Genomic DNA, 22,228 nt, shown 5'->3' on the forward strand with positions numbered 1-22,228 from the left:
GGTGGGGGTGGATGTCGTGAAGATTTTCGGCAATAGTGTGAAAATCCCATAAAACGTACAAAATCGAGTATGAATTATATAATACAATAATTGTGAAGATAACATTTTAAATCAATTTAATAACTAAGTACAAAATGATGGAGGTTTCGAATGCACTTTATTACACGAGAAACGGACAACTAAATGTCAAGATATGAGGGTATAAAGTTTGTGAAAGGAAAAGAGAAAATTGTGATATATCCCACATAGGCACGACAAATACGGCTCTCATCATATATAAGGTAGAGCAAAAGATATTATCTTTCTGTCTATGTGTGGAGCATAGAGAGTTTAAGGTAACTTGAACTAAGACTGGAGGTGCGCTAGCTACTCATAAAGGGTTTTCGCCAACCAAAACCGGACTGGCGATGGAGCCGGTGATTCGGCGGCATCCGGCGCCGGTGAGACGACGACATCCGGTGAGGCACCGGTAACCGACGGCATCCGGTGGCGGCACCGGTATCCGGCCACGGCGAGGCGGCGGCATCCGGTGCCGGTGAGATGACGGCATCCAGCGAGGCACCGGTAACCGACGGCATTCGGCGGCGGCACTGGTATCCGGCGGCAACCGGTGACGGCATCCGGCGAGGCACTGGTAACCGACGGCATCCGACGAACCGACGTCCGGCGACTAGATAAATAAATATATAAATATATATACATATATACATATACAAGGAGGGCAAGTAAAGATTCAAACCTTGCACCTCCGAGGTAGGAGTCAATTGACTTACCATTAAGCCATGCCATTTAGTTGAATTTATATTTCTATCATTGTAGTTTTACGTGTAAATTCTCATACACGAGAGCTAAAATGAGTGACATGGTTATCATGCACCACATGTAATACATAAGCGCCAAATGGCAAGCATGCATTTTATGCATGTCTTGTACCCTCACATGCATATGCATGAGAGCATCTATAAAAGAAGGAAGGGGGAGGAGAAAAAACGCGTCTTTTTTTTGTTATGAAATTAAGAAGAAGAAATTCGTTATCAAATTGATCGTGTAACTTGTTTCTTAAATCCAAAGATAAAAGTTCAATCAATCTCTCTCAATTGTTTAATCTCAACTTCTGTCTTTCCCAATCTATCTTAAGTACTTGCTCGCCAAAGCTCGCACCAAAGCTTGTACCGACTTTGAATCCTTCCGGTCCAAAACCCCGGCGGTTCCGCCTCACGATCCGCGCGTAGTGACGGATCTTCACGACACCGATTCTCACCGGGTCTTGCGTTTCCGGGTACTCATCATCCGGTTCTCACCGGGTCTGCACCATCCGGCTCTCCGTAGCCGGGTACTCGTCATCCAGTTCTCACCGGGTCTGCAACATCCGGCTCTCCATAGCCGGGTACTCGTCATCCGGTTTTCACCGGGTCTTCCGTAGCTGGGTATTCCTCATCCGGTTTCGGCCTCGGCCTATCAGCCTCAGCCGAGTTTGCTCATCAATACTGTTCTTCTAACTTTCCATCCGGAGGGACCTGTTTCCTAACATAAAGGTCATCAAGCATATGACCGGCTGAAGGAAGAAAAAGAAAAACTCCTGCAGGAAAAGCACAAACTCCGGCGCTCGGCGGAAGCAGAGATTGAGCGACTCAATGAAAGCTCTGACAACAAAAGGACCGGGAAGACCATGCTCGCTGTTTGATCAACCAATAGTTGAAACAAAAAACTGACGACTTTGATTGGCTGCATTGGGATCACAAACACTTGGATGTAGAACACAAGAAATTGATCACCGAAAGTGACCGGCACCAGGAGAAGTTATGGGAACTTCGGGATGAGGTTAACTGGACCGTGGCAGCTTTGGTAGAGGAACAATCGAAGGGGGCTGAAGCAGTGAAACGATTGGTACAAGCGGCGAAAGAACAAGTAGAGTTGACCCGATAGCACTCAGAGGCAATGGAGCGCGCTACAATGGCTCTTAACAAAGTTCAGATGACCTATCAGACCCAACTCATGCACTACAGAAGCCAAGAAGCAGCAACCGCGAGCCTAATCAAACAATTGAAGGACGAAAAACAGGTCGCGGAGAACAAGTCGAAGATGGGACTGGGGCGAATTCGTGATCTGGTGCGGACATGGAGAGATCAGACAAAACGACTGGTGGAAGAAAGTTCGGTTCAATGGTGGTCTCAATGGGCTAAGCAGGTAGCAACGTTACAATTGCTGAGAGCGGATGTGGAGAACCGACGGAAGGACGACGACGATTTCTATAAACTGGACGAAGAAAACATTGTAGTTATAAGGGAGGAAATTTCAGACGACTTCCTATCATTAGCCGGGGACCAATTGGCGGCGGTGAGGCAATTGGTGGAACAACTGGACAACGACCAGTTGGATACCCAACTCCAACTCGAGCGGTATGAACGAGAACGGCGACAACAAGAAGTGGTCTGAAGAATTGCGGCGATCAATATCAGTGATGAGGAGCAGTCTTCGGAGCAGGTGCCAAATGAAGCCGAAGTTGGGGGAAAGTAGCCGAACATAACTCCGAAGGAGAAGCCGAAAAATGGAAGCCTGCACACAGGAAACCATCAACAAGAGGAGCCCAAACCAATAGAACCAGAACCGGAAGCCTCGGGACCGGTGGAACCGGAGACACCAGCGGAACCGGAGAGTCTAGTGGAACCTTAGAAACCAGTGGAACCGGAGAGACAAGTGGAACCGGAGAGACTGGTGGAACTAGAGAGACAAGTGGAACTGGAAAGACCAGTGAAACCGGAGAGACCAGAGGAGCAGGAGTAGAAGGAGGAGCGGGAGCAGGAGCAGCAACAGACGACGAAGTGTTTACCCGATGAGCCTTTAGAACCCTTAGACCAGAGCATTCTGGAAATTTTGGAGGAAGAGTGAAGGGCGAACCGTGGGATTCGACGTACAAGGTACTGTCCCACGGGCGTGCCATGTGTTGGCCGACAAAGACTTGAAAGCCAGATAAAGTCTAGAATGGGAAAGGGATAATTAATCTATAATTATTATTATTTTGAGAAGCGAACGGAGGGATCCGGAATTGGTATGCCGATCTAGATCCAGACCGGTTCGTAGCCGGTTGCCGGTTGGCACTGGTTTGTACCCATAGCCGGTGACTTATAAAAGGACCCGGTGTCGTGATGTTTTTAACACATAGTGTGAAACCACCACAAAAAAAGAAAGAAAGAATAAAGTAGGAGTTGAAATAAACTAATATTGTGAAGTCAACTTTTGTAATAAATGATGAAAAGATAAGAAGGTAGAAGCGAATTTTTAAAAGTAGAAAAAATAGAAAAAGTAAAAATAATAAAAATAAAAAGAAAACGCAAGGCGTGGAATTGAGGAGCAAGGTAGAGAAAAAAGCTCATAATTTCCTCAATCGATGTCCAAATTAGACAAGAAAACATTTATAAGAAAGCTAACTCAAAGCACTGTCCAAAAATAGCTTTCATGTCTAATTTGGGCTTACAAAAATAAGATAGTGATAGAAATAAAACGAAACTCATATAGACAAGCTTTTTTTTAGGAGAAAAATAAAGCAAACCATAGTAAACCTATAAATAAGAGCTTATTTTAAGAAGAAGGGATATATAGAGACGGGGATTGAATAAGAAAAGATTTATATTTCTTCTCTCATACTCTTATACCCCAAAAGGGGAGATAGAAAAAAATAAAATCATGTATCAAAACAAGTCCATTATATTGATGATTTAGTAATAAAAACTTTCCATATTTCTTTTCTTATGCTCTCATATTTTAAACATTGCTTATGTATAAAGATAATTAAGTGTCATTCATACTCCCGTAATCTAAGCTTTTCTTACTCATAAGCATAATTAATCATTATTCAATCTCACATAATCTCCTACTTGAAGATTTGCTTATGCATAAATGTAATTAACTATTATTCGATCTCTTATACTACCAATTTACTCTTATTAGAGGGAAATTGCTCATCTTTAAGCCTAAAATACATTAAGTGTTAAGCCCTAAATCCTTCTGGTCCAGAACCTCGGCGGTTCCGCCTCACGATCCGCACTTATTGGCGAATTTTCACGATATAATCAAGTGGTGAACCCGACGTGAAACGAGGCGGCAAGAGGATATCTCATGGAGGCATAAAGATACAAAGAGCCAAAGAGATGAAAGTCTATACGAATTCGACCAATGGGTATCATCATTAAAGACCCACCAAAGTGCCATGCATGCTTTCATTGAGTTCGAGTGTCGCTTTGCACAACTCTCGGAGCGGGATTAAAGACTGGTGGGGGTGGAAAAAGTCCTAATGTTTGTGAAGTCAATTGATCGGAAGGAAAGGAAGGCCATTGGAATCCGACTTGAGGATGACGATGGAGCAAATGGCCTCACCGAGGATTGGACGAAAGTGGAAAGAGTATGTCAACTGCACGATAAGAGGAAGACAGGATTCTCATAAGCAACAATACAACCCATGACAGATGGTGAAAGGAGGACGGGAAGCAACTACAAACTACCACCTAAAGAAGAGAGCTTGAAGAGGGAAGGTTTGATGGTACTCGACATGGAGGCCTTCATAAACCAAGCATATGAGAATTTAAAGGTGCTAGTGGAGGCCAAAGAGAATCTTATAATGGAACCAAAACCAATTAAAATGGTTATCAAGGAAGAAGAGACCTCCAAACAAAGGTGGAGTCATGATATGACCAATACGAAGGCCCAAGTTCGGTACGACAACACCACGGGAGAAGATGTGGAACAAGACGCCTTCTCGTCTTGCAAAGAAACAATCATGAAGAATGAAACAAATGAATCAAGGGTGGCGACGACGATCATGAAGAGACTTTCCTCACAAAAGTTCTTGAGACTTGGGCATTAACCGATGTAAGACTCAAGAGACGAGAGGTGGCGGTGAGGAAACAAAGATCAATGCCAATGCGAACAACCATAAGGTGGAAGTAGCTAAAGGTAGCACGACAAAGGCAATGCCAAACTACAAAATTCCTCCACACTCGTTTGAGAGACTTGGCCATTAACCGATGTAAGACCCAAGCGAAGGACGATGACGGCAAGGAAGCAAGGGTTAAAGCCAATGTGTGCAACAAGGACGTAAAGCAAAGAAAAATGACGAAAGTCCATGCGTGTGACAAAGAGGTCAAGCAAAGCACGAAGACAAAAGCTAATGTGTGCAACAAAGAGACCAAGCAAACCTCAAAAAGAAAAGATATGGGCCAAGTGGGCCAAGCGGATATGAAAGATGTGATCACAAAATCTAACAAGGATAATACTAGTGTCGAAGTCAGAGTCAACTCCAAGACAAGAGTATACCACAAAAGTAGACATAGTGGGAAGCATGTGATGTGGTCACTTAAGGACCTAGAGGAGAAAATGCCGCTAAAGAACAAATCGCTAAGAGTGCTCAAGAATAGTATTTCGATAAGGCCTTCGAAAGGCATGCATGGAACAAGAAAGAATGATAAAAGAAAATTAGATGACCCAGGAGATGGCTGAGATGAAGGTGGCACATGCATAAGGAGTGAAGCATTCTGCTCTAGAGGAGCAAAGAGAGCCATGACAATTGGTCATGGAAAAGCAAAAAGTGGACGAAGAATATGGTGGATCCGATGGCAATGGAAATTCGGGTACATCGATGGAAAAGTATAGTAAACAAAAGTGGAACCTCACCAAAATTGGCACATACTAGTGGATGTGCAGGTTTCGTGGGGGTGGATGTCGTGATGTTTTTCAACACATAGTGTGAAACCACCACCAAAAAAGAAAGAAAGAATAAAGTAGTAGTTGAAAAAAACTAATATTGTGAAGTCAACTTTAGTAATAAATGATGAAAAGATAAAAAGGTAGAAGCGAATTTTCAAAAGTAAAAAAAAATAGAAAAAGTAAAAAAAATAAAAATAAAAATAAAATGCAAGGCGTGGAATTGAGGAGCAAGGTAGAGAAAAAAGCTCACAATTTCCTCATCCAATGTCCAAATTAGACAAGAAAACATTCATAAGAAAGCTAACTCAAAGAAAACATTCATAAGAAAGCTAACTCAAAGGGCTTTCATGTCTAATTTGGGCTTACAAAAATAAGATAGTGATAGAAAAAAAACGAAACTCATATAGACAAGCTTTTTTTTAGGAGAAAAATAAAGCAAACCATAGTAAACCTATAAATAAGAGCTTATTTTAAGAAGAAGGGATATATAGAGATGGGATTGAATAAGAAAATATTTATATTTCTTCTCTCATATCTTATACCCCAAAAGGGGAGATAGAAAAATAAATAAATCATGTATCAAAACAAGTCCATTCTATTGATGATTTAGTAATAAAAACTTTCCATATTTCTTCTCTTATGCTCTCTTACGCGTGTATTCTGTGCTTAATATAACCTATCTTACGCGTGTATTATGATCAATAACCAAACCGGTTAACATCCAGTTAGGAATACGTTTGCATTACGGTCTACGCCTACCCCACTTGCACCATCCGTTGGTGAAGTGTCCTAGACGGAGACCCTGTGTTAGGGCTAGTCCGGCCCCAAAGGAGTAACATCTTGTGTTTGCCAGCGAATTGCAACTGCTTAGTCCCAGGCACTTCGTTGGGTTTGTTGTGGTCCTTCTTCGAAGTTCGTTGATAGCGAAGAACTATTTCAAGGGCCTCTTCAAAGGATTTTGGATCCTTATCGTGCACTATCCAGTGATAGTTCGAATTGGCGATGCCATTGACAAAACGAGATATTAACTAATTGTCCCCTTCTAGACCCAATTTTTGGATTTGGGTTCTAACATGGTGGACATAGTCTTCTAGCGAAGAAAATTTCCTGCTAGAGAGGATCATTAAAGCTTGAGCTGTGTCGGTTCGAGAGGGAGGTTTCAGAAATTGGCCCTTAAAAACCGTGACAAAATCTGTCTAGGTATCGGGCAATTTACCCAATGTTCGAAGCCCAGGCCACCAGGCGGCAGCCTTACCCCCTAGTTCTCGGCCGACATATGCAATCTTCGTACTATCTAGCGTAGGATAGAGCTCAAAATGAGACTCCCATCGGCCCAACCACATGCAGATTGCTTCTACGGTTCTTTCCTTTTTTTCTTCCGTAAATGGCTTCACGACAAGCAATGGTTCACCTTGTCGCTCATCAGGTCTATTAGTCTCACTTTGTAAACTAATGACACATACCTCGAGAGCACTTTGAGATTGCCGATGTTCGGTCATTTGTTGAGCAGTGAAACTAAGGTACTAGCTTATTTGTGAAAAATACATCTCCATGGACATTTGTCTAGGAGGATTTCCTTGAGTTCCTTCCGCTTGAGCGGATGACACTGGGTCATTATTTTGAGCCATTGAATGATTATTTTTGGCAAAGAAATAGGATAAGGTTAGACAAATAGTCATAACATCATGTTGTGATGTAAACATATCATGGGCAAACATTAATCGATATCATGATCTCATGTCAATAACCCTCTAGACGTATGAGATGAGGTTCAAGATCAGGTTATTATGGTAACACGAAGGTGTTTTAAAAACCATGGGGGTGACAAATTAATGTCTTTCCCTGATCTCTATATCGATTTTTTCATGGAGGCTCCCCGAGGCTCAACCATGTATGTTCGCATCATGAATAGTTAATACATGAAAAAAATGTTAACAATAAATTATGTTTCGGTGCCCACATATGTGGTTTTGGCTCTTTAAGTGTGTTATAGTCATATGTATCAACAATGTTGTATCGTCTTGGTCATATTTGAACTCGACACCTCAAGAACAAATGGATTAAACACTTGAGCCAACCAAGTAGGTTTCGCTTCTTGAATATTTAATATTTAATGTGTATAAGAGATATGCGAAGCATTTGCCCATATATGTTTTTTTAAAAGAAACATATATGTCAAGAGTCCTTATTTCCCCCTCGTTTACCACAAACTTTGTTGGTACGCTACCTAACCTCAAGTCTCATAATTACGATGGCATACGCCAAAGTGCAACCTAATGGTCAAGCCAAATGAGCCATGTTTTCGTAGTAGGCCCACGCGGCCCATCACATGGTTACGTCATTACGAATGCCTTTCGTAAGAATGAGCTCACGGTGGCATCGTATCCATGTAATGAGGGAGGGATGTTAGATATGTGTGTCATAAGAGTGACCTCACATCAAGTGGTTCAAGCCCTACGTTCTCAACACCATTGTGGCTAAGATTGTTTCATTACGTAACGAAATCGAAGTCAACAATGGGGATGTCAACAATAAAAATTTGTTGATAAAGGGATGGTGACAACGCCATTCTCACAAAAATGTGAGGACGGCCACCAAAATCCTTTCCCCGAAAAGGAAAACATTTGATATTGAAATCACGTAATATCAAATATACACATATGTTTATTTATCACATATATATGATAAAATACGTATACACGTGACCACATAGGCGTATATTAAAAAAAATCGTAACATCAAATAGCCAGCATATGATGAAATCGAGACACGTAATCGAGGCATATAGCCTCTACGCACACAAAACATCCAAAAATAAGGGTTAATTGTGCAATTGAGGTATTGACCTCTTACGCATACAACACCGAACACATATCATTTACATAGAAATCATGATATTGACGTCATACGCAAACGTAACATATGTTTGTGAATGTAATATGTAATTGAGGTATTAACGTTGTATGCATACGACACTAATCACATATAAAATGTATGTCAAATGAGGTATTGACCTTGTGCACATATGTAAACACTTTACATAACCAATTAATTACCACTACAACATTAAAAAAATGGCATATGATCATACACATGATGAGAAGGGAGAAGAAAAAATAGAAAAAAAAAACAAGAAAGATTACCGAAGTTCCTTTGTTGATCGTTGTCTAGATCAAGGCCAACCGCACATCGATCGATTACCATCAATCAAGAACACAAAAGACAACAAAAGAAACATTAGAACATGAGCTCTGATATGAACTATTAGAGATATGATCTAATGTAAGTGTATGATAAGGAGAAAAGAATGATAGATAGAAAGGAGAGAGAAAGAAGGTTGCCGATCCACCCGACCACCCCCAAGCGAAGGGATCGAGATGCACTCGAGCCTCGATTGGCGTCCCATACCACTGTTGTGGCATCGAGTCGTACCTGGTGCTGCCGCGCTCGTTACAAGAGTTGAACCACAACGAAATAGAGTCTCGACGTTGTCAAAAGATGATGAAATGAGGGTAGCTAGGCCTCTTATTTATAGCAATACCTAAGGCCCCCAGGCAAGTTCACACTTGGCCTAATGGGTTGTCTCAATCCTGAGGATTAAAAGTAATCCTCCCCTTCTTAAAACACTCGTTTAACCCTCACACTTATCCACGTGTATAGAATACTACGGTAAATTCTCACCACGGGATATTATATGGTCATGCCCGTAACATCGAGACTCTGATCATGTGGGAATCAACTTTTGTAGTGAGCACACCAACACTAGGTACGACTCGATGCCACGACGGTGGTATGGGATGCCGATTGAGGCTTGAGTCCGTCTCTATTCCTTCGATTGGGGGTGGTCAGGTGGATTGGAACTCTTCTTTCTCTCTCCTCTCTCCTCTATCTATCTATTATTTCCTTATCGCATGCTTACATTAGGATTAAGCTCTAACATACAAATTCGGCACAACTGAACAAAATGGTATACCACCGTAGGACAATAAAACAAAAAACAGAGATGGAGATTACGCACAAAAGACTAAGACCTTCATTAGCAAAAATGGTGCACTAAATACAACATTCTCTGTAAGCATCTTTTATGCAAAAGACCTCTTTTTCTCTCATAAAGAAGTGGGTTGACATAAGTACAATAACTGGCTCATTCATGAGCATTGAATTCTAGCCTACACTAAATTCTAGTCTAACTAGAATATTTCGAAGTCAATATTAAAAGGGGTTGAGCTTGACAACTCAACAATCCCCCGGAAGCTCAGACTGATGTTGACTTTCGGCCCTATCGTCCCTCATTAGTTTACAATCCTTCGTCTCTCAGTTGTTTCGGCTCTTGTCTACTTCGACCCTTTCGGCCCTTAGCCATTTCGGCTCTTGTCCCTTTCTCCTTTTTTCCACTCGTGTTATGTACACATAACGTAGACGAGGGTAGGTCACTAATATTTACATAAGTGAATGGTATGTTCAATAATGTTAGGAAGGTACTAATGTGTTTGGATAGAAGGAATGATAGGTGCATGCACTATCATGATCTTGACAACCAATGAATGGAGAGTCTTTTTAGAGAATCACATATATTCAAGGGGCCTAGGAAGAGGTATAAATATGAGGCTTAGCTACCCAAAAATGTACATCTCGATCTAATTAACCGGAATTTTCTAGTTCTCGGTTAGACCTCCCACGAACACCTTCTCGATCTCTCTGAGGGTGTCATCGAATGAGACTGCCTCCACGGCGCCACTGATCTAGTCATCGGGGCCCATGGATCCGCATGACCTAAAGCGCCCCTTGACTCGTCGTCTTGCCTGGTTGTTGATGTTGATTACTATACAACCTCCATTATCAGAGAGCCAAAATTTCCTAACTATTGTACAAGTGTGTGGGGTTTCGACTGGTTGTCCGAACTATCACAACCCCACACCTTGACGACCCTCTTCAAAAATCCTCTCAGCCTACGTCACTGAGAGAGTCCCGGTTACGCTCGTGGTTCAGCTTCATTGTCAGGAACTGAATGGAGTGGTTCCTGCCTTGGCTCTTCACTCGTGCGTAGTCTGAACCATTGTCAAGAACCTTCATCTCCATCAAGGCCGTTGTAATGTAGGGCTTGCCCAAGATCACCGGATGGGATGATGACTCCTACACGAAGAAGTGCTGGTTGATTTCGATGTCACTGACCTTCACTCGGACATTCGGGCATGCTCCGTGCAGCTCCTCTGTAGCTCGGGTCGCTGCACGTATATTCCACCCATGCTTTGTGTTGATCAGCCACTTCCCTTTCTTATAGAAGTCCATGTACATTAGGTTGGTCTCCGATACGTGGTCAATCAATGCCACCACCGGCTCCTTCACATACCTATCCGGACCAAAGTCTTTGTTGTAACCCTTACCCAGTGTGGCCTCATATAGTGGCTATCACCATATTCTTCCTCTACCACCAATTCGTCGATAACCGTCGTGCTTACATCAACCTATTTCACATTCTCTGGCTTTGTCGAGAGCCGCATTGCCTTTACGAGTTTGATGATTGTGTCGTGAAACTCTTACTTGGGAATAGCCAATACCTCTTGCAGCGTGAGTTCCACATGGCTGTCGAGGATTCGTTCCTCTAGGACCTTCCTTAGGTCTATCGATTTCTCTATCTCCGAGGTCCGCTAGAATCTCGGAAATTTTCCTGTCTCCTTCTCCCGTGGGTCGTTCGGTTGGTTCACCATCACCTCTTTTTGGCCTGCTCCAGGTGTCGTACTTGCCCCTCTCGTCTTCCCGAACCGCTTTTCTTCGACTAGAACCTCGTAGATCTAACACGCAGCTTCCACAAAGTTTGTCTTCTCCTCCATTCGATCATTCCATACTGTGACCTCCCGGATCCATCTCTCTACGCGGTCCGCCTCTTCCTTCATAAGCTTCATTCCGGAGAAGCCCTCTGATACCACCAACCAAAATCCAGTGTCGTTTCCCATCCGGACGCTCTTATCGCGTCCAACCTGGATGTCGGCCGATGCCTAGTATTGGATGGCCTTGACGTTGTCGAGGAAATCCTCGTGTGTTCACAAAATGAAGCAGAACCATTGGAGTCCTGAATTGGAAGGATTTATAGTTTGTACTAGCTTTAGCGAGAAAGTATTTAAGATAGATTGAGAGAGAGAGAGAGATAGAGATTGAACCCTTGACTTCAATTTTTAGAGATGAGATACATCACCAGTAGGATAACTAGATTTATTATTATTATTTTCTTGATCAGTATATAGTTCGCTTGATTAATTGATTGATTCTTTTTCTTTTTCCTCCACTCTTTTATAGATGCCCCCATGCATATGATGCATGCGAGGGTGCAAGACATGCATGCAATGCATGTAACACATGAAATGTATGCGATACGTGTTTGCCATTTGGCGCTTATGCATTACATGTGATGCATGATAACCATGTCAGTCATGCAAGCTCTCATATATGAGAATTTACATATGAAAAAGTATAATGATGGAAATACAACTTTTAAAGAAATGACTTGGCTTTGTGGTAAGTCAATTGTCAATTGGCTTTAAAGAAAAATTGAAACGAGAATCGGCAGGCCAAAATCAGTCAGAAAGCCGAAACAAGAGTCAGCTGGCTGAAATCGACCGAAAAGTTGAAATGGGAGTCGGCTGCCAAAATCGGTCAGAAAATCGAAACAGGATTCGGTCGAGTGATAGTCGACCGAATAGAAGTTCAGACGAATATACAAATATATATATACACAATCATATATATATTTGAGATAACTTGGAATATATATAGAGAGAGTCGTATTAGCTGCATATATATGTGGGATGACTCACTGAGAAAAAACAGTGAGGGAAGCGCGAAAGTGAACCCTTCTTGGTTTTCTCCTTTTCAAGTGATTTTCACACCGTTGCCGAAAATCTTCACGACAATGTGCCCCGTCACCGCCTCCTCCATTATCCTCTTCATTCCACCCTGACCAGTGTTCATTTCTAGGGGCCTTCGCATTTCGCTCGCGTGTACCACATTGTTCCTTAGCGCCTTGACGAGGCCCACACAATCCATCCGGATGTGGTCAACACCATCACACCACATGCACCTAAGGCCATTAGGCGGGTGCCGGTCATGCGATTGACCCTCACCATTACTTTGAGCTTGAGCAATTTGAAGGTTGTGCACCACCTTCATTAGCTCGTCCAGCTGCACACCCCCGGATAGTCCCTCGACCACGTTGGTCGGTACTAGGCCCAAGTCGGCGGCCCGCCTTCTCGCCTTGTTCGACCAAGTCGGCACCTCCCTTGTTACTCCTATAGTGGTTGGGCTGGTTGATGTCAATCCTTCATTGTTCCATTCATGCCGTTTCTCATAATGGTTGCACACCCTCTTGACCACGACCGAGTCGGTCGTAAGGCCATCGTTCGTTTCCAAGAGGAGACCCACCTTCTCATGATCGTGTGAGTTGAACGACTTGATGAATAATAGGATCTTTCTTGTATCAAGAATGGTCTAGTCTAGCACCGAGAGTCGTGCGAATTGTTTCTCGAATTCGAGGAGAAGCCATGTTGTATTTCGTCCTTTTCCCTAGAGCTCGATCCACTCCATTAGCTCCTTCGTCGACAATCGACACGAGTCGTCGAAGTCGTACCTTTCAAGGAGGCAATCCTTGAACTCCAACCAATTGCAACAGTTGGTCTGAATCTCGAGCACCTCAGCGTGGATGTTCAATATGATGTTTCGGGCAAATTTGGACAATGAACTATCGTCTGGAATGTTCCTCATTAGCATTTCGGCCTTGAAGGCCTCTAGCTAACTTGTGACGCCCTCTCTGCTGAATCAGCCTGTCGTGCCGATGATGGTTTCGATGGCCCTATCGAGGCAAGTTGAGCTCTCCCAAGCATTCTTAAGGCGGTCAACTCCTACCGCCATGGCCTTTGCTAGCTCACCTCCCCTCATTGTAGCTACCCTATCGCCATTTCACGTCGAGTTCACCAATAGATGTCACGGAAATTGGCTGGTTGTGGGTCGGCTACGGCGGGACTTTCAGAACCAAGAATAAAAGATAGAGTGATGGAAGAAGGATATAAGGGAACATGAGAAGAAAGGAATGAAATGCTAAGAGAATAATGGGTGTATTAAGATAGAGAAAGAAAGAGAATGGATACAACATATGTAATGAGAGTTAAAGATTGGTGTTGATTCGAATTGATTTGAGAATACATGTATGCCCTTATTTATAGGTTCCTATAGAATAGCTTAGAGATTTCTATAATGTTCTAGAATGTTCTAGGACATTCTAGAATATTCTAGAATGATCTAAAGTTTTTACAATAATCAATCTAATACTAAAGTAGCTTTTATCCTCTCATATGACAATCAACTATCTTAATGGTTGAGGTTTTCAATTATGGATTACAAGGTTTGAGGTTCAAGTGCGGGCGATGCCATAATGGTCATGTGTCCATGACAGGGACCATCGGGGGGGTCTCAGACCAAGGAGCCTAAGAATAAGCAGATACTAAGCTTGCGGTGACCTATCCGGCTCCGTCTCTAGAGTCCGTTCTTGAGCAAACGGGCACGTAGGACCATTTCCGATTTGGCCTTGTCGTCGGATTCTGGAAGATGAGCTCATGGGATCACAAGCTCAAGTAGGTATGTGCTGAACAGAGGAGGGAAGAGACAACACTTTCGCGAATGAGAAGACGGAGAGAGGATTGTGAATGCAACCGGATAGACCATAACCGGAGCAGAGGCCTCCCACCCACTATCTGACTGAGCAAAACAAGAAGCTTGCACTACTTCAGAGACCAATTTGGCAACACCTTCCCCTCCTAAAATGATGATCACCTCACACCAACACATTCCCTCCTTTTTATATCACCCAAGGAGTGGGAGGGGTGATGTTACATCAGGCTATTATGACAACCGTTTTTGTCAAAGATTCTCCCACGATTTTCTCGTCTCACACACTATCATTCCCCTCTTTTTGTAGGATCATAAAAGTACCTATTAAATATTCTACCTTGTACTTATTTATACTTCAATATTTACATTTGTTTGTACAATAGACCACGTTCATGCGCATACATGCACTCCATGTGTTCACACACCCGAAGGACCTTTCTCCTAGTGGCCGGAATCCTCCATGATAGTGCAGTGGATGTCGATTTTGGATATGCCTATTCTAGCATTAAAGGCAACAAAGGAAAAAGTGGGCACGCGAGATGTCGAAACATCTGACATGACAATGACTACTAGAGATCCCAGAAGAAAAGTGCTAGGAAGAGATCCCTCCAAGAGCTGAACCATAAACAATTGTATCAATGGTAGAGCCAATCGTAGGGAATGCCATAGCACCATAGGTAATAGAGGGGCTATGGCATTCTAGAATGATCTAGGACATTTTAGAACATTCTAGAATGATCTTGGACATTCTAGAACATTCTAGAATGATGTAGAGTCTTTACAATAATCAATCAATACAGAAAGTAGCTTTTATCCTCTCATATGACAATAAGCTATCTTAATGGTTGAGGTTTTCAATTATGGGTTACAAGGTTGAGGTTCAATTAATCGAGCTTAGCACATGGGCGGGTAGTCTTGACGTGACGACGAAGCAACCATACTTGGTCACCAACCTTGAAAGGAGACTTAAGACGATGTTGATCGACATTGGTCTTATGGTGTGCTTGCGATTTTTGAAGATGTGAAGATAAATCAAACTGGATTTGTTGTAGTCGGTGGAGGTGATGCGCCACACTAGGGTTTTGTGACACCTCAAGGAGATCCAGGATACACCATCGAAGGTGGTTGCTAGTGTAGGCAAAGAAAGATGTAACTTTGGTAGAAGAGTGTACCGTGTTGTTGTAGGCAAACTCGGCAAGATGTAAAATATTGCTCCAATTGTCTTGTTGATAACTGATGAAACATCAAAGATATTGCTCTAGTGTTTGATTTGTGCACTCTGTTTGTCCGTCAGTTTGTGGATGATATGCGAAGAGAGTTTGTAGGAGATTTTGAGGCCTGCCTATACGTGGTAAGTCCAAAAGTGTGAGATAAATTAAGGACCTCGATCACTAATAATATCATTTGGGAGACCATGATGGCGAAACACCTGACCCATAATGAGATCTGTAGTTTCTTCACTACTAATGGTCTTTACACGGTACAAAACGTGCCATCTTTGTGAACCGATCCACTAATGTTAAAATACTATCAAAGCCTTTGGAAGGTGGCAGATCCGTAATGAAATCCATAGAATAGACTGCCATGTCTTGCTGGGAGGTGGTAATGGTTGTAGTAAGCCATAAGGATGATGCTTGGGTATTTTGGCACGATAACATGTGTCACATGTGCGAACGTAATCTTCGACAAATTTTTGCATGTGAGGCCACCAAAATGAATGTTTCACGAGCTCAACGGTCTTGGCAATACCAAAATGTCCAGCCATGGGGGCATCATGACAATGTTCTAACACTTGAAGTCGGGGTGATCTGTTAGGGACGTAAAGGAGATTCTTGTAGAAGAGTAAGCCATCTTGTGACTTGAAGTCCTGATAATTGTGAGATGACCCTTGCAATGTGGAGCAAGTTGGACGGCTTGAACCAATGTGGGCTAAGACATCCTTAACGAAATCATTAGAGTGAAGTTGTTGCCGAATAGTGTCAAGAACGCTAGAACCAAGTGGCGTGGCATAAATTATTGTTGTTTGTATCTTTGATGACCCGAGGAGAATCTGCTTTTGATTGTCAAAGGCCGAACCTCTAGGTCGAAGAGCTAGATACGAACGCCGAGACAAAGCATCTGCTTTCCCTTGTTGTTTTCGGGGGTGAAAAATGATCTTGAAATCGAAACGCGTTAGAAATTGGGCCCACCGAGCTTGTCATCTATTTAATGCTCGAGCTGTTTGAAAATATGTGAGATTTTTATGATCACTATCAATGATAATCTGATGAGGCGATCCTTCTAGAAAATGACGCCATTGATGGAATGAGTTGACCACAACTAGTAACTCCTTGTCATGCACCTCACAGTTTATCTCCGAAACAATAAATTTTCTCGAGTGAAACGCGACTGGATGAGTCTGCCCATCCTTGCTTGGTTGCGATAGGATACTCCCCAATGCAAAGTCTAATGCATCCGCCTCAATGGTAAATGGCTTTTCGGGATCAATATGCGCTAGGATAAGTGTTGATGTGAATGCCTCTTTCAGCTGAGTAAAAGCCTTGTTCGCTTCAATACTCCAAAAAAATGCTTGATTTTTCTTTGTGAGCTGGGTGAGGGGCAATTCACAATTCATTGTAGCTCCCCTACCGCCATTTCACGTCGGGTTCACCAATAGATGTCACGGAAATCGGCTGGTTGCGGGTCGGCTGTGGCGGGACTCTTAGAACCAAGAATAAAAGATAGAGTGATGGAAGAAGTATATAAGGGAACACGAGAAGAAAGGAATGAAATGCTAAGAGAAGAATGGGTGTATTAAGATAGAGAAAGAAAGAGAATGGATACAAGATATGTAATGAGAGCTAAAGATTGGTGTTGATTCGAATTGATTTGACAATACATGTATGCCCTTATTTATAGGTTCCTATAAAATAGCTTAGAGATTTCTATAATGTTCTAGAATGTTCTAGGACATTCTAGAACATTCTAGAATGATCTAAAGTTTTTACAATAATCAATCTAATACAAAAAGCAACTTTTATCCTCTCATATGACAATAAGCTATCTTAATGGTTGAGGTTTTCAATTATGGATTATAAGGTTCGAGGTTCAAGTGTGGGTGATGCCATAATGGTCATGTGTCCATGACAGGGACCAATGAGTCTAAGAATAAGCAGCTACTAAGCTTGCGGTGACCTATCCGGCTAGGTCTCTAGAGTCTGTTATTGAGCACACGGGCTCGTAGGACCATTTCCAATTTGGCCTTGTCATCGAATTCTGGAAGATGAGCTCATGGGCTGACAAGCTCAAGTAGGTATGCGCTGAACAGAGGCGGGAAGAGACAACACCTTCCCGGATGAGAAGACAAAGAGAGGATTGTGAACGCAACCGGATAGACCATAACAAACTTATGTACACACAACACACTAGACACAACAATACCAAGTAATCGATTAAATACTGTGAAAGAATACAAGGTCAGCTTCGGGCCGAGAAACAGACATTTGAGCTTAGGAAACACTCCGAATGGTGAGTCTCTTGTCGGGAGCACACGGGGGCTTCCTTCGCGAGCAGAGGCCTCCCACCCACTAACCGATTGAGCAAAACAAGAAACTTGCACTACTCCAGAACCCGATCTAGCAACACCTTCCCCTCGTAAATGAAGATCGCCTCACACCAACAGATTACCTCCTTTTTATATTACCCAAGGAGAGGGAGGGGTGACGTTACATCAGGCTGTTATGACAACCGTTTCTGTCAGAGATTCTCCCACGAGTAGGATCATAAAAGTATCTATTAAATATTCTACCTTGTACTTATTTATACTTCAATATTTACATTTGTTTGTACAATAGACCAAGTTCATGCGCATACATGCACTCCATGTGTTCATACACACCCAGAGGACCATTCCCCTAGTGCCCGGAGTCCTCCATGATAGTGTAGTGCATGTCGATTTTGGATATGCCTATTTTGGCATTAAAGGCAACAAAGGAAAAAGCGGGCATGGGAAATGTTGAAGCATCCGATATGACAACGACTACTAGAGATCCCAAAAGAAGAGTGCTAGGAAGAGATCCCTCCAAGAGCCGAACTAGAAACAACTGTATCAATGGTAAAGCCAATCGTAGGGAATGCCATAGCACCATAGGTAGAAGAGGGCTTATCAATTGCACACTTTCAATTACAATTGCAAAATTATGAAGCGCAACCTCAATTGGCAATAGCCAAAATGAAGCAGCTCAAACAGGAGTAGGCGGCACAAACAAAAGCCTAAGTAATATAGAAAGAATAAAGGCCATTGTGGAATGACATAGGAGTCGACTAGAGAAGAGAGTAGAAGACAGTTCAACGAGTATATGGTGGGAGTGCTCAGTGCCGATTACAAAAGTCGAAAAAAGTCAGGAAAAGGATTTTACTAAATGGATGAGTACAACATTAATGGGATTAGAGAAGATTTAAGAGAAGATTTGTATTCACTAGCTCAAATCCATTCTACAGAGATACGAAAAATGCTTGAGGAATATGAGGATGATCAAATGCAATTCATGATGGATCTCAAAGCATATGAGAAGGAACAGACACAACCAACCAGTGAACAATTGGAAAAAGCCCAAACCGAATGTGTGATGATTAGTGACGCCGATGAGGAAGAGCCGATTGCAAAGCAAACTGAAGAAAAACCATCTAAACCAGGATCGGATAATCGGGAGCAGCCCATTGTTGTTGAAGAAGAACAACCGGAGACGATAGCGTCGATCCAAGACGTAGAGGAAAAGTAGCCGATAAAGGAATCTGAAGGAGAAAATGTTGCGGAAGAGCCATTACAACTTGAAGTAGAAGATGAGCCAAGGACGAATGTCCGAAGGGACGAGTTGGTTCCCCAAGAGCTGAGCATTTTGAGTATATTTGGAGGATTGTTGAAGGCCACAGGGGGTTTGGTCTTGTAGAGCACTGTCCCACGGGTGTTCCATGTGTTACCCATAGGTAGTGATAGTCCAAATGTTGGCCGGTTAGAGTTCAGAGTGTGAAAGGGGTATTTAATTAGGGATAGGGAGTTATAATTAATAAGTATTATGTTATTTTGAGAAGCTTCAAAATGACAACAACTCCTAGCCAAGCATACGCTTGGATGGAAAGAGGGCAGTACCTCGCAACAAAGGAAAGAACCAAGGAAAGAACCCCTTAGCCAGAAGAGGCAAGCAGAGACTGAGACATTGGTGGAGCCACAAGTAAGGCCCCTTTAAATCTAGTTGCGCCGACAGGAACAAGAGTCGGACCCCTTGTCAACGAAGATCAATATCAGAACCCAAGAGGAGGAGACAGAGGAAGACCCCGTCGATGACCTCCTACATCGCCAGAAGCGTAGCGACGCGGAACGGAAGGGGGAGGAATCAAGTCCGGTGAAGGACATCGCACCGTCACCCCGTTCCGAGGGACCAGATCCAAGGAAGGAGGCGGAACCGTTTCAACCAGAACCGATGAAAGAGTTATCTGTGCGGCAAGAAGCAACAGTGTCGGTGGTCCAAGAACCAGTAATCGAATTACCTACCTCACCGGGGCACCAGGCACAGCAAGAGTAGAAGTTGTCGCTACAGTCAACAATCCAAAAAGGGCTTCCGGCGAGAACAAAGGCCATGCCCCAACCAAAACCGGCACGACAAAAAGGCTACGGTGGATCGGCGAGCAGGTGGTCGGGGTTGTTTGCCAAATAGAAATGGAGGAGAAAGCACAGGGGAACTAGTTGTTCACCACAACCGAAGAACTTGAGAAGGCCCGGTCAAGGATCCGGAGCATGGAAGAAGAAATTGCGTAGGCCAAAGCAGAGGTGGTTAAGCAGATCATAGAAGGACAAAGACTACTAGAACCGGTGGCTCCGGTGAATGAACAGACCAATAAGATGCTAGTAACTGAAATAGCACCGGATGCAAATAAGGCACAAGAACAAGAAATCGCCACTCTCAGAGAGGAATTGGTAGCGCAAGAGGCCTTAAGGGCTAGAAAATGAGGCCAGAAAAAGGCGGCAGCGGAGGACCAATGGAAAACGGTAGAGAACCTCCGAAGAGCCGAGGAAAATCTATGGAAGGGTCATCAAGCATATGACCGATTGAAGGAAGAAAAAGAAAAGTTGTTGCAACAAAAGGACAAACTCCGGCGTTCAGCGGAAGTCCAGATCGAGCGACTCCAAGAAGAACTCCGGCAACAGAAGGACCTTGAGGACCGGGCCCGATGCCAAGTCAATCATGACATGAACTACACGCTCCGATGAACAACACTCGGCCACAACCGAGTCTAAAATCAAACACAGAAAACGGATAATGAACGCACGACACAAAGGAGAGAAGAGTACACAGGATGTTTAACGTGGAAAACCCTGAGAGGGAAAAACCACGGGAGTTCACAGACTCCAAACTATCACTATATCACAATGATTACAATCAGTAAGCTCACGGAGGCAACGACCTCGTGCTCACGATCTTCGCCACAGGCGGCAGTTACAACAGAGGCAACGACCTCTTCCTCTCTCTCTCTCTCTCTGTGTACACTGTTATGCGCTCTCTGATCTAGCGCCAACAAGAATGACAACACCTCTCTAAGTTTGCCCTAAGACATATTTATACTAATATGAATTTTCGGCTATTTACAAATATAGCCTCGATGGACTCTCTGAAAACATATTTACGAATATGTCCCTCCATCCGGTGAGCACTCCTCACCAGGCCTGCATCACCCGGCGCTTGCCGGGTACTCCTCATCCGGTTTTCACTGGGTCTTCCGTAGCCGGGTACTCGTCATCCGGTTCTCACCGGGTCTTCATCATCCAGCTCTTGCCAGGTACTCGTCATCCGGTTCTCACCGGGTCTTCATCATCCAGCTCTTGTCGGGTACTCGTCATCCGGTTCTCACCAGGTCTTCCGTAGCCGGGTACTCCTCATCCGGTTCTCACCGGGTCATCCCATCCGGAGGGACCTGTTTCCTAACAAATCAGCAGCTGAAACAGAAAACTGACGGGAACTCAACGCTCCCTTTGCGCAACGCTCGGCCACAACCGAGCTTAGGATCATACACAGAAAACGGGAAACAAATGCATGACACAAAGGAGAGAAAAGGTAGACAGGATGTTTACGTGGAAAATCCAAACTAAGGGAAAAACCACGGCACCCCACAGGCTGCAAACTATCACTATATTGGAATGTACAACACAGTGAGTTCACGGAGGGAACGACCTCGTGCTCACGATCTTCGCCACAGGCGGCGGTTACAACAGAGGCAGCGACCTCTTTCTCTCTCTCTCTCTCTGTACACTGTTACGTGTTCACTCTTCTTCTACGCCAACAAGAATGATAACCACAACTACACATGTTTGCCCTAAGTCATATTTATACTAATATGACTTTTCGGCTATTTACAAATATAGCCTCAATGGGCTCTCAGAAACATATTTACGAATATGTCTCTTCCTCCGGTTCTCACCGGGTCTGCGTCATCCGGCTCTCCGTAGCCGGGTGCTCCTCATCCAGTTCTCACCGGGCCTACACCATCCGGCTCTCCGTAGCCGGGTACTCCTCATCCGGTTCTCACCGGGCCTGCACCATCCGGCTCTCCGTAGCCGGGTACTCCTCATTCGGTTCTCACCGGGCCTGCACCATCCGGCTCTCCGTAGCCGGGTATTCCTCATTCGGTTTCTGCCTCGGCCGAGATTGTTCATTGGCACTGTTCTTCTCCCTTCCCATCCGGAGGGACCTGTCTCCCAACAAAAACTGAGGATTTTGATAGGTTGCCCCGCAGGATCACAAGCACCTAGAGGCGGAACACAAGAAATTGATGGCAAAAGGTGACCGGCAGCAAGAGAAGAGACGGGAACTTCGTGATGAAGTCAACTGGATGGCCG

Source organism: Azolla caroliniana, unplaced genomic scaffold (genome assembly GCF_043228905.1).
Source record: "Azolla caroliniana isolate FFs.n. ecotype wild unplaced genomic scaffold, voAzoCaro1.0.p SCAF_17, whole genome shotgun sequence".
Classification (NCBI taxonomy): Eukaryota; Viridiplantae; Streptophyta; class Polypodiopsida; order Salviniales; family Salviniaceae; genus Azolla; species Azolla caroliniana.